Consider the following 14,520-nt stretch of genomic DNA (forward strand, 5'->3'; position numbering starts at 1 on the left):
TGGAGGCCAAAGGGGAGTCATGTCAAGGGATGTTCTACCCAGACGCCTTTTCAGTAGGATCCATCTTTGCTAAGAGATGTGTGCGCACAGAAGGGAGGATCCTGAGATATACCAAACATGGACTGTGAACTAGGCAAATAAAAATGATGGGCCAAAGGAAGCCTGGAGGAAGCGCCCCACATAAGTGATTTAAACTGCCACTCGGGAGCAGCTCAGGGACTATTCCTCTGAGTCCACCATGTGTTTCTCCACATGTACTTTTATTAGGAATAAATATTTGCTTCACTACTTTCCATATTTGTGGAAAACCTTTTCTGCAAAACTGAAGGACCAGGGTCCTTGTCACTGACCATTGGTCTAGTGGCTAGGATCTGGTGCTTTTCCACTGTGGCCCAGCCCATCTCTGGCTGGGAAGCCAAGACCTGCTCTAAGCCGTTGCAGGCCAAGGTCACCGATCAGACCGACCTGGGTTTGAATCCTAACTCAACCACTTACAAGTTCTCTAAGTTTGGGCTACTCATTTAACCTTTGAATCTTTTTCCTTATCTGTAAAATGGGGATAACACTATCAAGTGTCTTGGATTACTGTTGGAAGAATTAATTAAGATACATGGAAGTGCTCATGACAGTGTCTGACATATAATATGTGTATGGCTATGAGTATAATTAACAAACCTCATCATATTTGTGTTCATTTTATTATCTCTATCTTCTTGGAAAAAGTCTCTTAAAACCTGGGAGACTTACAGGCCTCAATTGTGACACAGGTATACCTGTCCCTCCATCTCCGGGTAATGTTAGGGGTGTGATGAAGTCACATGTGTGCCAGTGGTTGGCATCAGGACCACAGCACAGTGGGCATCATAACTCCTTTCTTCTTCCAACTGTGAGTATATCGTGTGCCTCTCTGCTTCACTGATGAAAGAAACCTCAAAGAAAAAGCCTCAGCTTAATGGTTTCCCTTTCCTGACATGTTTTGGATAGTCAGCCCTCAATTTTATGGAAATCTAATTGACATTCCTTAAAACATGCATTGTGAATGGGAGAGACTTCATTTTACCAGACAATTCTTCATTTAGCCAAAGTGCTCAGGTTTTCTTTAAACATGCCATTCACTAGCTTTTTCTAACATAGGACTCAAATGAAGAAATTGTCATTAACCCAACCTGTTAGCCCTCTTTGATTATATGAATTTCACCTGTGTGGGCCCGGACTGCTCTGCTTTTTGTGTGTCAGCTTCAGCATTCAACCTGTCTCTCCCACACCCTGGGTTCATGTCAGTGCCTTCAACTCAGATTGAAATTCCACTGGGTCATTGCTTTCTGACTGGCATCTGTGGATGCTTGCCGTGCAGGGTGGCCACGGGGGAGATGTTGCCGGTCATCACTGTCAGATGACTGCTCTGAGCACCTGTTGGCTTTGAAGTTTACAAACAGGAAGCAGAAACTGACACGGCCCCTTCTCAAGCTACTGTCTGGTTTTGCTCTGCCTGGTGTTTCGCTCTACCTGGTTCTAAGTCCAGAAACCATCTCCCTTTTATGCCAGCCTTTGTCTTCCTTGGTCACCCCCAGCTCAAGTCTGGAAAGTAGGAGGTGGGTGTCAAAAGACCTGAGGACTAAATTAGCATATGTAATTCATCCAAGACCCGGTCCTAGGCCATCCAGAACTTTGCTTTTGAAATGGAGATAGATTCCTGCCAAGGCAGAGGAGCCACAAAAAGAATCAGAACCTAGGGAGCTGGGAGAAACAGGCAGGTGAAACCAGAAGTAAGGCGTCACTGAGAGCAATTCTGTTTTCTGAAAGCCTCTCTCCCTTACATCCTTACATTCATTCTTCACAGTCACCCCAGAATGGTCAGTGCATGCATGCTCAGCCCCGAAATTGTGTCTGATGCTTTGCGACCCCATGGACTGTAGCCCGCTAGGCTCCTCTGTCCATGAGATTTCAAGGCAAGAATACTGTAGTGGGTTGCCATTTCCTTCACTACAGAGTTCAGAAGCAGTATGTATTCTTTTTCATATATCAGACATGTATATGTGTCAATGCATGCCCATTCTACAATTACAAATATATCATCCAGTTGCAGAAATTGAGACTAAGTGCCCTGGCCGAGTTCACAAAGATGGTTCATGGCAGAGCTGGCATTCAAATGCAGCTCAGACTCCAGAGTGGGCCAAGGCTGGGGATATTGTGTCACTTGCCATTGGAAGCTCTTGTTTCAGCTTGAAGACCCTGACCTAAACCCATGAGCCAGCAGAAGGACACAGGTGGGGTTTGCTGGACACACAGTGTAAAGCAGAGGACTCAGTAGTTTCTGGATGAAGTGTGTTATTAATAAGGTTGAGGGACTTTGAGACAAGTTCAAAGCAGTAAACAACTGAGTTGCAGTTCCTAGGTTGCTTCTATTGGCCGAGACAGAGACAGATGCTTGGGGCAGAGGCAGTGGAGCAGAGCGAGCCAGGTTGTTGGGATTCACCTCCTGGTTTTTCCACTAACCAACACTGCAGGCTACTTTCGTTCTCTCTGCCTCACTGTCCTCATCTGTAAAATGGGGGAAATAACAATGGAAACAGTGACAGATCTTATTTTCCTGGATTCCAAAATCACTGCAGATATAAAATTAAAAGACGCTTGCTCCTTGGAAGAAAAGCTACGACAAACCTAGACAGCATATTAAAAAGCAAAGACATTACTTTGCCGACAAAGGTCCGTCTAGTCAAAGCTATGGTTTTCCAGTATGTATGTATGTATGGATATGAGAGTTGGACCATAAAGAAGGCTGAGCACCAAAGAATTGATGCTTTTGAACTGTGGTGTTGGAGAAGACTCTTGAGAGTTCATTGGACTGCAAGGAGATCAAATCAGTCAATCCTAAAGAAAAAATATTCAACCATGAATATTCACTGAAAGGACTGATGCTGAAGCTGAAGCTCCAATAATTTGGCTACTTGATGCGAAGAGCTGATTTATTGGAAAAGACCCTGATGCTGGGAAAGATTGAAGGCAGGAGGAGAAGGGGATGACAGAGGGTGAGAAGGTTGGATGGCATCACCAACTCAATGGACATGAGTTTGAGCAAACTCTGGGCAATAGTGAAGGACAGGGAAGCCTGGCATGTTACAGTCCATGGGATCACAAAGAGTCAGACATGACTGAGTGACTGAACAACAACAAATAATAATTTTTAAAAAGGACTATCCTCCTAGAGTTGATAGGATGATTAAATAACGCATCTAAAGTCCTTAGAGCATGCTTGCAGCAGACCAACTCCTCTATGCCGAGGTGGTTTTTTATAAAGAGCTTCCTTTAGGACTGGTCTAGCTGCAGGCAGAGATGCCATCCTAGAGGCTGCCCCAAGAGCTGCTATTGGGGCACAGGCATGGCACACTGGGAGTGCTCTAGGGAACAGAGACCCACTCCTCTCCCTGTGGGGGAAACTAGCCAAAGTCGCAGTCATGGGGGATTTTTCTTTAGTTGGTGATGCTATCTGGGCACAGGACTGAGTGGCAAGGCTGAGGCAGTGGTTCTGAAACTGGCATGTACATTAGGTTTCTGAGCCTCATTCCCAGAGATCCTGATCTGCTAGATCTGCATGGGGCCTGAGAATCTGCCTTTCTAACAGCTGTGCCCCGCCCCAAGCCACCCACCTGCAGAGGGGAGAAAGGCCTAGGAAATCTGTCTCTGCTTCCTCCTAGCCAGGGGGTACTACTTACCCCTGAGCCTCAGTTTCCTCATCTGTAGAGTGGAAGCTTCCTGACAGAGCTGTTGTGAGACCTGAGTGACATTATCTGGGGAAAAGTGTCTGCACATGCCTGGAGCTTAGTGAACATTTCATATGTATTCGATCAGACTGCTCTCTTACTACCATTTCGCAGAAGGTTTGCGAGGAGGGTCGAGGCAGCCAGGCTCTACTGCAGAGAGGTGCTCAAAAAGTCTCTTTAGAAAACGCTACATGCATTTCAAATCTAAAACCAGTCTCCTGAGGCATGGAAGATGAATACATTCATAGTTTCTCCCCCTAGGAACAACCTAGCTTTTTTTCTCTTCTAACACAGTCATACTTCCTCTCACTGAAAATAAAATTTATCTCAGCCTCCTCAGCCACCTGTAAGACATTGGCTACCCTGTTTTCCAGATGAGGAAACAGATCTTTTTTTTTTTTAGCATCCCCACATGCTGTTTAGTTTATAACTTTATCACACTCTGATTTATTGGGTTGGTCAAAATTTAGTTCAGGTTTTTCTGCAAGATGTTATAGAAAAACCCCCGAACGAACTTTGTGGCCAACCCAATATATAAGATAGAATTTACCCACTTCATCTGCATGATTCAATGATTCCTAGTCAGTCTGCCCAGTTGTGGAACCATCACCACGAATCAGCTTTAAGAACATTTGCATCACCCTGTAAGATCTCTCATGTTCCTGCCCTTCTAACCTGGCAAGGTTGGTACTAGAGTTGGAAGGGTTGGGGACACGGGTTGGCATTATAGATAGGGCAGAAACTTGTGAGTGTGTCCAAAGGCCCACGCCAGAGTTTGAGATGCAGGACCCAGGGCCAGTGTCTGGGTTTGGGGCAGATCATTGTCATTCAGGAGGCCCATCCCTTCACAGTGCTGAGTGCCTGGTGAGTGTTTGGCCAGAGGACATTGTGATTCTGCTACATCTGCAACTTCAAGGGAGGCTGCTTTGAAGGGGAATCAGCAAACAGACTACAGCCTCCTGGGAGTCCTCAGTCGGGATGCCCAGACAGCTGGCTATGGCCAGGAGGGGCTCTGTGTACCTGGCCTTGGTGAGAAAGAAAAAAATAAATCAGGGCTTCAAGATCTAAGAATACTGAAGAAGATACAAAAAGCAGGTCCTTTTTGACCTTTCAGGTTACTGGAGTTCAGCCTCATGTGAGTCATAGTGGTTGATTAATAATAATAGCTACTATTGTTAATCTGTGGCAAGACAGTATGCTAAGAAATCTATGGCCCAAATACATCATTTAATTCTCACAACGGCTCTTTGAAACACTTGTAGTTGCTATTTTTGCCGTGAGAAAACTAAGGCTCAGAGAGGTTGAGAGACTTGCCCAAATATACACAAGTAAGGAGAATTCTGACCAAGCCAGAATTCAAAACCAAATCCAAAGCCTGTGTTCTCCCCACATAACCACAGCAGAGGTGAAGCAGTGGCAGGGAGCCCGGAACCAGAACGTTGGCACTCGGGGAGTGTGTCCTATTTACCTTCCCGGAGGCCCCGGAAGTCAAAGCCTGTGCTCTCTTCCCTGCACCACTGAATCCCCAGTACCTGATGTCACAGTGCCTAGCACCCAGAGGTCTCAGTAAGCATTTACCAATTTGACATTATTGAGCCTCCACCATGAGAGGTAAAAAGATGCTGAAATGCCCTGGCTTTGTCACTCAGAGGGTGTGTGAGTGATAGGTTACTTCTTGGTGCTTCTGTTCCCTCTGTTGACCACAGACTGTACTTGCCATCTACCTCTCCAAGGATTAAATCATGAAATCATGAGGTGCTGTAGCTGCTGACCTTCAACAGCCCCTGAAAGGAGTTCAGGGTGGAGATCAGGAATGAGGCACTCTGTGCTGGGAAAAACTGGCAGGACAGGCCTTCAGAGAGAGATTTTCAGGAGACAATTTTATGAGCCCAATTCCTGCATTTCCTGTACCTAGAAAGCCATTAACAAATCACTACCAGTGACCTCTGCTCCTCATCACTAGCAGCAAGCCTCTGTTAAAATGTGTGCTTGACTGCACATACCCCCTTCACTAAAATCCATCTACAGCACTGACCTTCCCCTCTATTTCTGTGGAACAGTTTCTCAGAGCTGTCTGAAATGCTGTCTCCCAAATTATTTTCCTCATTTTGCCCCCAATAAAACTTAACTCACAACTCTCACACTGTGCTTTTTTTTTTTCTCAGTCAACACCTTATATGTCAACTAAAACAAAACAAAAAAAATTGAAAAAATAAAAACCCAGAATAATCAACTTCAGAGGACTGTTGTGAGAATGAAACACACTTAGTATCTTGTCATAAAATCAGCTCTCAGTAACTGTTAAATCAGACAAGTATTAAGAGCATTCCTACCACAGAGATTTCAGTTAATAGAGGGGAATCACCCTAGCAAAGGGTCAAAAGGAGAAAGGGAAACACGATCTGGATTCCTGTCTCTGGACCCCAAGGGACTTCAAGGCTTTTTTTGACCTTATGATGCTCATGGCATGTTTGTTGACTGACAGGCACTATTTCAGAGCCAGAAAAGATGTACCAGTAAAAAGGAAATCCCAGAGCACTCATGAGGGCCAAAGAAGAGATTTCATGGGGCAGCTCAGCGGATCCAGGGCACAGGGGACTCCTAACCTACTGTGTGAATCCCAAGCCTCCAGAAAGGATGCTCTCCCAGACTGAATCCCTCTGGCAAGCACCCCATCTCTGCCTCTCCTCCCTCAGGAATGTTCTTGTGAAGGTGAAACACGTGAATTCTGAAAGAGAACAGTGAATCCTTGCTCTTGTGCATTGTTATGCAAATGTTACACAAATTGGAGTCTTAAATCCTGCCCTAATGATGCCATCCGGCTTTGTCTTCCAGTTTCCCTGACACCCATTCTGAGATGCACTGTACAGATGTTAGTTTATTATGTACACCAATAACTCACTCTCCATCTTGGTGAGGTGGGCTGCTGGCAGCCACCCTCGCAGCCCAGATAGTGACGGAATGCGCCCCCGTGAAAGATGTGATTTAAGCTCTTTGCAGCCCACAATTCAAGCGCTTTCTTTTATTAGGGCCCAAGCGGCAGCTAATCGCGTGGCAGAGTGATGGCAAATCCAGAAACAACGCAGATCCCACAAAGAGGCTGATTAAAAGCTTACTTGAAATTTGGAAAATAATAATTTTTAAAAATGATAACACTAAAAAAAAACTCTCAAGATACACAAAGAAAACCAATTTAGTTCAAGCCAATCCTTCATCCACAGAAGGATTAGAAGAAAGGTTTTACTTTAGACTAAATGTGGAGACGGCTTTGCAGCCAAAACATATAACATCCCGCTAATTATTCTTTCAAGCTTCAACATGTACTTTATTAATCTCTCCCCACTTTACCAGCTGCAGATGTAGACTTAATTCAGTGAGTAAGCTACAGAACTTGTTTAAGTTCAGCATGTCAGCTGCATCTTTGGTGTTTGTCGCTCAAGGGCAGGCGATGTAGACTGGGCTCAGAAATGGAAAACATGTCAATCGTGTTTGGCATTATCCTTTCAGGAGATAACCTGTCTTCAGCATCTCCTGGCCAATGAACTCAAGACAGAATGGCGTGGAGTCATTGGAGAGTTGCTCAAAGGAAAAGAGACAGGTGAAGGAGGAACCAAAGCAATAGTGATATATAACACCCTCTCCTCCATAAGGACCTGGATGATGTTCATTTCTCATGGTGGATCCAAAAGAAAAACAGTAAAATAGACACTTCAATAAAATAGCAATTACCTGGAAGCTATACACCTATAAAGTTCAGATTTATTTGTATGTTTTGAAGACCATACTCTATTTCACACGTTCATGTATCTGCCCATCAATTTATGCACTTGTAATTGAATAAATTATATTACTTTATAATGATAATACCTATATAGTAAGTATGGAGTACCTATTATGTGTCAAGCACTGTGTATGGGACTTAGGCAAGTAACATACAAATATCCTATTCTTTAGGAGAAGGAAGAAGAAAAATCACCATGGACTGAGTGGTGACTCCATGTTAGATACTGTCCAGAGAACTCCCAGTAACCCCCTACCCTAAGAAGTGTATATAAACTCCATTAGCAGATAAGAAATCTGAAGCATTGAAAGTCTGACTAACTTGCCCACTATTACACAGCTAGGATGTAGTGGGGCAAAATTCAAACCCAGAATCAGCACAATCCTGACGCAAGATCTTTTCCAATCCCAAATTAGAAATTCTTAGGATTTGTGGATCATACACTTGCAATGCAAGGTGAAAGGAAACACTGCTTAAACAGCAAGTGGATAATGCATTTGGAAATTTGGAGGAAAGAAAGCATATGACCAGTTTATGGACCTAGGGGGGTTTGGAAAGGATCTCTAGAGGAGAAAACAGTTAATCTAGGCCTTAAAAAGGTTAAGCATTTATGGATTTACATTAAAAAGAACATTTATAGGATAGAGAGCAGACTGAGCAAAAACATGGAGGTAGTAAGCATGGATTACATTTAGGGAAATGGAAACACTTCTCAGTGTGAATGAAGACAGATGACAAAAAATAAGTGTAGAAGCAAAGAATCAGATTTCAGACCTTCCAACATTACACAAAGTATTTCTCATGAAAAAAAAAAAGGCCAAAGAAAATTGGTTCTATCTTCCACCTGGAGTAGCCTTAAAGAAAGGCTTAGTTTTATACCAATCTGAGACACTTTAATGCACCCAAGCCAAATCTCCTTGTTGTATCTATTCAAGTCCCAGAAGGGAATCCAAGATCAGAAGACTTGAGTTCAAGTTCCAGTTCTTGAGCTTATCAACTCAGCCCTGAACATGTCACCTTATTTTGCTATAGCCAGATGGTGGTGCTTGATAACCTACATTCTTCCAAAAGATTCACATCAGTAAAGATTGGCCAGGTTAGGTATCATGAGCAGGTCACATGGTAGGACTATTAATGGGAACCTTTAAATAATACCTATTGTGTATTATTTGTCCACATGTATTCCAGAAACAATGTGTTCAGTCCAGTTCAGTTCAGTCACTCAGTCGTGTCCGACTCTTTGCGACCCCATGAATCGCAGCACTCCAGGCCTCCCTGTCCATCACCAACTCCTGGAGTTCACTCAAACTCATGTCCATCGAGTCGGTGATGCCATCCAGCCATCTCATCCTCTGTCATCCGCTTCTCCTCCTGCCCCCAATCCCTCCCAGCATCAAAGTCTTTTCCAATGAGTCAACTCTTTGCATGAGGTGGCCAAAGTACTAGAGTTTCAGCTTTAGCATCATTCCTTCCAAAAAACACCCAGGGCTGATCTCCTTCAGAATGGACTGGTTGGATCTCCTTGCAGTCCAAGGGACTCTCAAGAGTCTTCTCCAACACCGCAGTTCAAAACCAATTCTTTGGCACTCAGCTTTCTTCACAGTCCAACTCTCACATCCATACATGACTACTGGAAAAACCATAGCCTTGACTAGATGGACCTTTGTTGGCAAAGTAATGTCTCTGCTTTTGAATATGCTATCTAGGTTGGTCATAACTTTCCTTCACACCTATAAATATGTGCTAAGCCCAGAAACATACAAAGACTCTCTCATTTCAATGTCAGAACAACTCAGAAAGTTAGATAGCATTTATACCACTTTTCAGATGAGGAAACTGAGAATCCAAGAATTTGATACTAAGTCCAAGATCATAGTTCTAGGAAGGGGGGAAAATACAGGTATCTGAAATCTAGTGTTTTCTAATATATTACCATTGACTTAGTACCATAGCCACTTAAATTTCTAGTGATTCTCAACCTGTGTACTCTGGAACATTGCAGAAGTGTTCAACTAAACAATATTCCAGCTTCATTTTTGTTACACACTCCAAACTGTCAGAGGAATGCTAAAGCAAAGGCATTGTGCAAGGTGTCACATATCATTGAGATTCAGCGCACATATTTTACAGGATATATGACTGTTTATAGGATAAAGGGGCAATCTCCATCTTTTTTGGCACCAGGGACCAGTTTTGTGGAAGACATTTTCCATGGGCCAGGGGAGGGAGGTGGTTTCAGAATGATTCTCAAAGAAGCGTGCAACCTAGATGCCTCATGTGTACAGTTCACAGTAGGGTTGGCACTCCAGTGAGAATCTAATGAGATCTGACAGGAGGAGGAGCTCAGGTGGTAATGCAAGGGAGGGAGAGTATCTGTAAATACAGATGAAGCTTGCTGCTCCCTCCCTGCTGTGTGGCTGGGTTCCTAACAGTCCACAGACTGGTAGAGGTCAGTGGCCTGGGGGTTGGGGACCCCACGGGTAAAGTGTTGTTAGGAGGATAAAATGAGACAATGCATGTGAAGATCTTTGGGTAATATACATTATTTTAAGAAAAATGCCTCTATTCCCCTTTCAGAGGAAAAGTTAAAAACATATCTGTAAGATAAATTAGCTTTTAGCTCACTTGCTCTCTGCTTCCCACTACTATGATAGAAGTTTCCTGACAGCTGAACGCATTGTGTTCTTGTCTTTGACATCATCATAGCAGCCAGAAGAGGAAATATTTCCAAGGAACTCAGGTCAGCGAATTAAATGATAATCCATCGTGTTTAATAGTGATGCTGATGAGGACTGCTAAAATTTGTGGAGCACTGACAATATGCCAGGCATTATGTTAAAAGTTTGATTTTTATTAATTCTTAAGATTTCTGTTAATATAATAAACCTTGGAAGTACTATTATTTCCCCCATTTTCCCAATAACGTAACAGACAGAGAGAGTTACAGATGTGGGTTGCTAGTCAGTAGGAGGACTGGGATTCCAGGTTTGGCAGTTCTCATGAGTCCCCAGTGCTACACCCTGTTAACAACTCTTATCCAGAAGGTGTGAACAGTCCTGTATGGTTCATAAGCTCCATCACATCCTTCCCCTCATCTGATGCTCATAACAACCCTATAAAGTAGGCAGGATTATTCCTACCTTAGAGATGAAAGCACCAAGGCTCCAGGCCACATACTTGATTGGAAAGCAGCTATATTCTTTTATTACAGAAAGAAGCATTAGGTTTTGCCTTCACTCGGGGGGGGGGGGGAATATATATATATATATATATATATATATATATATACATACACACACACACACACCTGAAAAATCCCAGGAATTCTCAGAGCAATTATGGAATCTCTAGGTACAAACACAACAGAACCTTCTTCAAAGTGCCACGCATGCTTGGAAGAGCGCACACATAAAAGCATAATTTGAACACTTGTCAGTTTTACCCCCTTGTTGCAAGAAAAGAAGAATGTTTATGCACCCCAAAAAAAAAAATCTAGCTGCATTTCCTAGTTTAATTAGTTTTGTCAAGTGCCTGCAATGTGATTTCCATGTTAATTTCCCCATATTCCATTTCAGTTTCTTTATACTCCACTTCAATTATTTGCTTAAAAATTTAGAGAGGCACAATGACTGTGTTCAAATTCCATTCAATTCAACTAACATTTACTGGTGTTCCATCTTGCCCTGGCCCTTGGCAACACAGCTCACGTGCTTCCACGGCCTCTCCCCTGCCCCCACCCAGCGTCCATCACAAACACGGTTCCTGGTCAGGGTACCTCCCCACTGCACATCCAGCCTGGGAAGGGGAAACTGCAGAACCTTTCTTTTAAACTATCGCTATCAATTGATTGAAGCTGACATGGGGAAAATAAAAACTATCTGCCATCCTAACGTTTGATATTTTCTTGCTAATTTTCTTCTTTTAATTCTCTTGAGGCAGTGGTATCTCCGTGTTTACACAGGAGGTAACCAGCTCACAGAAGTCAAGAGTCCTACCCAAATGCTAGATATCACACCAACTGCCAAGTCTCCCTGGCCTCTTACATTTAGTATAACCTTCACCCAGATGTCACTTTCTGAGGGCTTACGTGCCTGGCCCAGCCTGGATCTGCTTTCCTCCAGCATTCCAGGCAGATTCTTTACCATCTGAGCCACCAGGGAAGCCCCCTAGCCTCAAAAGGAGAATACAAAAGGGAGTAGGAGAAAAACAATCTCTACCAGGTTAGACTAATCCTGAGTGATAATCATTTTCACATTATTCTGTGCAGCAACCTTTAGTCTGTATTTTATAAATGAAATGGGCAGATCTGGAAGAAGTCCAAGTGATTAGCTAGTCCAAATTCTTAATTTTATTTATTTAAGCTTTATTTTTCATTAAAAAAAAAAAAAAAAAAACCTTTTGGCTGTGCTGGATCTTAGTTGCAGCATGTGGGATCTAGTCCTCTGACGAGGGATTGAAGCCAGGCCCCCTGCACTGGAAGCACAGAGCCTTAACCACTGGACCAGTAGGGAAGTCCCTCAAGCTCTTCATTTTAAATCATGGTCCAACATGATCTCATTAAATCCTACATTGCTAATCTTTGAGGTTGCCATTATTGTCCTCATTTTACAAGGAAGCTAAGGCACAGAGTGGCTATGTGATCTGCCCAAGGTCACACAGCTAGTTTAGTGACATTCAAGATACAAACTCAGGTCTTTCTACTTCATAAGACTGAATATTTATTGAATTTTTTTTTCCTGATCTCCTCTCTCTTTTCCCTCTAGAACATAAATATTTAAGGTAGTCAACCAAAATTAACAGGTTTCTTATGTCATATCCTTCCTCTTTCACTTCCTCTTTAAAAATGTTTTGTTGAGCATATACCTATGGTTTTAACAAATATAAGACTGCGTGTTTAACATTTCACAAACGTTCTCTGAGCCTTATACAGGGACTGTGAGAAAAGAAATAAATCACAGCTTCTGACTCCAGGAGGTTATGGTTTGCTGTGAAGAGGACTGATGAGTCAGAAGACAATTAAAACACAATGCGGTTCTGACAGCAGTGACACAAGGGGTTGGGGAGGTACAATATCTGAGTTCTGGATCTACGAGGAATTAACCAGGGCCATCAACATAGCTGTTGAAACAAACAATTCTCACTCCTCAGTGGCTTAGCCCAGCAGAGGTTTACTTCTCACACCACAAGCAGAAACGTGTTGGGGAGGGCGCTCTACTCCATGGGGTGACTCAGGGACTCAGGCTTTTCCAGCTTCTATCTCTGCCACCCCTGCAGCTTCTTCAGAGTCCTCTCTGGGTCCTCCCATCTGGCGCACAGTGAACAGGAAGAAAGGGGGTATGGAAGATTGTATGAGAGGGTTTAGAGCCAGGCCTGCGTGAGGAGTACATGCCACTTGCCATTGGCTATGTAGCTAGTCTCACCCCCGGGGTGTAGACTGACTATATGCCTACTGTTCTTCTTCTTTGGTGCACAAGAGGACTATATTTCTCAGCTTTCCTTAGAGGCACAGGCCATGTAGTTGGGTTCTGGCCAATGGAATGCCCCTGAGTCTCCCCTCGGAGGAGAGTGGGAGACTCTGGCTATAATGTAAGAAATCAACATTTGTTATATTAAGCCACTGGGATTTGAGAATTATTTGTTACAGTAGCTTTTGCTAAATTATTCTGGCTAATAGCGATCTCATTTCCTTCAAAGTGGAAATAACAGTACTCTGCCATGAGGATCAAATAATAAAATGGATGTGAAAACTCTCAATGATCTAAAATTAGTATGGTTACCATTACTTATTTTACCCTAGAGAAGAAGTTGGGATCCCAGGAATAGAGACAGCAAGGAAAGCATCTCTGATTCATGGGGTCTGCTGGATGGGAGATCCAGGCTCTTCCAGAAACCACAGCAGTGTTGACCTGAATCACATATTCCATAAAGGCAATGGAGTTTTTCTTGGGCTTCCTTTAATAATAACAACCCTGTACATACACATGCATTGATTCCTTAATTAAGATGTGACTGATCATCTTGAGCAAAACATATGTCAGATGGTAAATGTCAGACAAAGTCCTGGTAAGACTCCTTCCCATACGTCTGGATGGTTGTTTCCAATCCACAGCTGCTCCCAGCTTCTGTCCCATTGCCTTTATTTATGTAAATAATGTTCATAACCATCAGTGGTGTCCTGGAGGCAGCTCACACCAGGTCAAGAGAGCGGACACTGGATTCAGGAGTGTACATTGCTTCCCACCTCCTATTAGCTTGAAACCAGCCATATGGGCAGTGTTATAACATGGAAATTGACAAATGTGCAAATCAAGCTTTATTCATTCTTTTTTTTTCTTTTGGCAAGAAGGTTGTAGTATAAAATTTGACCAGCACTGGTAATAATGTAATTAATAATAATAACGATAATAATAATAATAATAGTGGTTAGCATTTCCTGAATGCTCACTATGTGCCAGGGTTTCAGACTTAATAAAGAAATACAGGGACTCCCCAGTGGTCCAGTAGTTAAGACTTTGTGCTTCCACTGCAGGGAGCGCAAGTTTGATCCCTGGTAGGGGTACTAAGAAGCTTCCCTGGTGGCTCAGACAGTAAAGAATCTGCCTGCAATGCGGGAGACCTGAGTTCACTCTCTGGGTTGGCAAGATCCCCTGGAGGAGGGCACAGCAACCCACTTCAGTATTCTTGCCTGGAGAATCCCCACAGACAGAGGAGACCAGCAGGCTATAGTCCAAGGGGTTGCAAAGAGTTAGACATGACTGAGCGACTAAACACAGTATCGCATAGGGGTACTAAGACCCCGCATGCCACACGGAGTGCCCCCCAAAATAAATAAATGAAATATGTATAACTTTACTTATTCCTCATAACACGCATGTAAATAGATGTTACTGTGTTACTGCTCCTCTAACATGAAAACTGAAGTTCAGAGATGCTAAGCAACTTGGTGAAGTACACAGAGCAATGAATTGGGAGAACGAG

At 43.2% G+C, this 14,520-nt stretch overlaps 1 protein-coding gene across 1 annotated transcript in view; it reads right to left on the reverse strand.

Moving 5' to 3' along the window:
* The window catches only part of DAB1 (DAB adaptor protein 1), a 1,332,660-nt gene that overhangs the window by 1,072,645 nt on the left and 245,495 nt on the right, over nucleotides 1–14,520 (reverse strand). The window lies entirely within an intron of this gene.

This window comes from Bos grunniens, chromosome 3, assembly GCF_055505025.1.
Source record: "Bos grunniens cultivar Pamir isolate PY7600 chromosome 3, Bosgru_T2T1.0, whole genome shotgun sequence".
Classification (NCBI taxonomy): domain Eukaryota; kingdom Metazoa; phylum Chordata; class Mammalia; order Artiodactyla; family Bovidae; genus Bos; species Bos grunniens.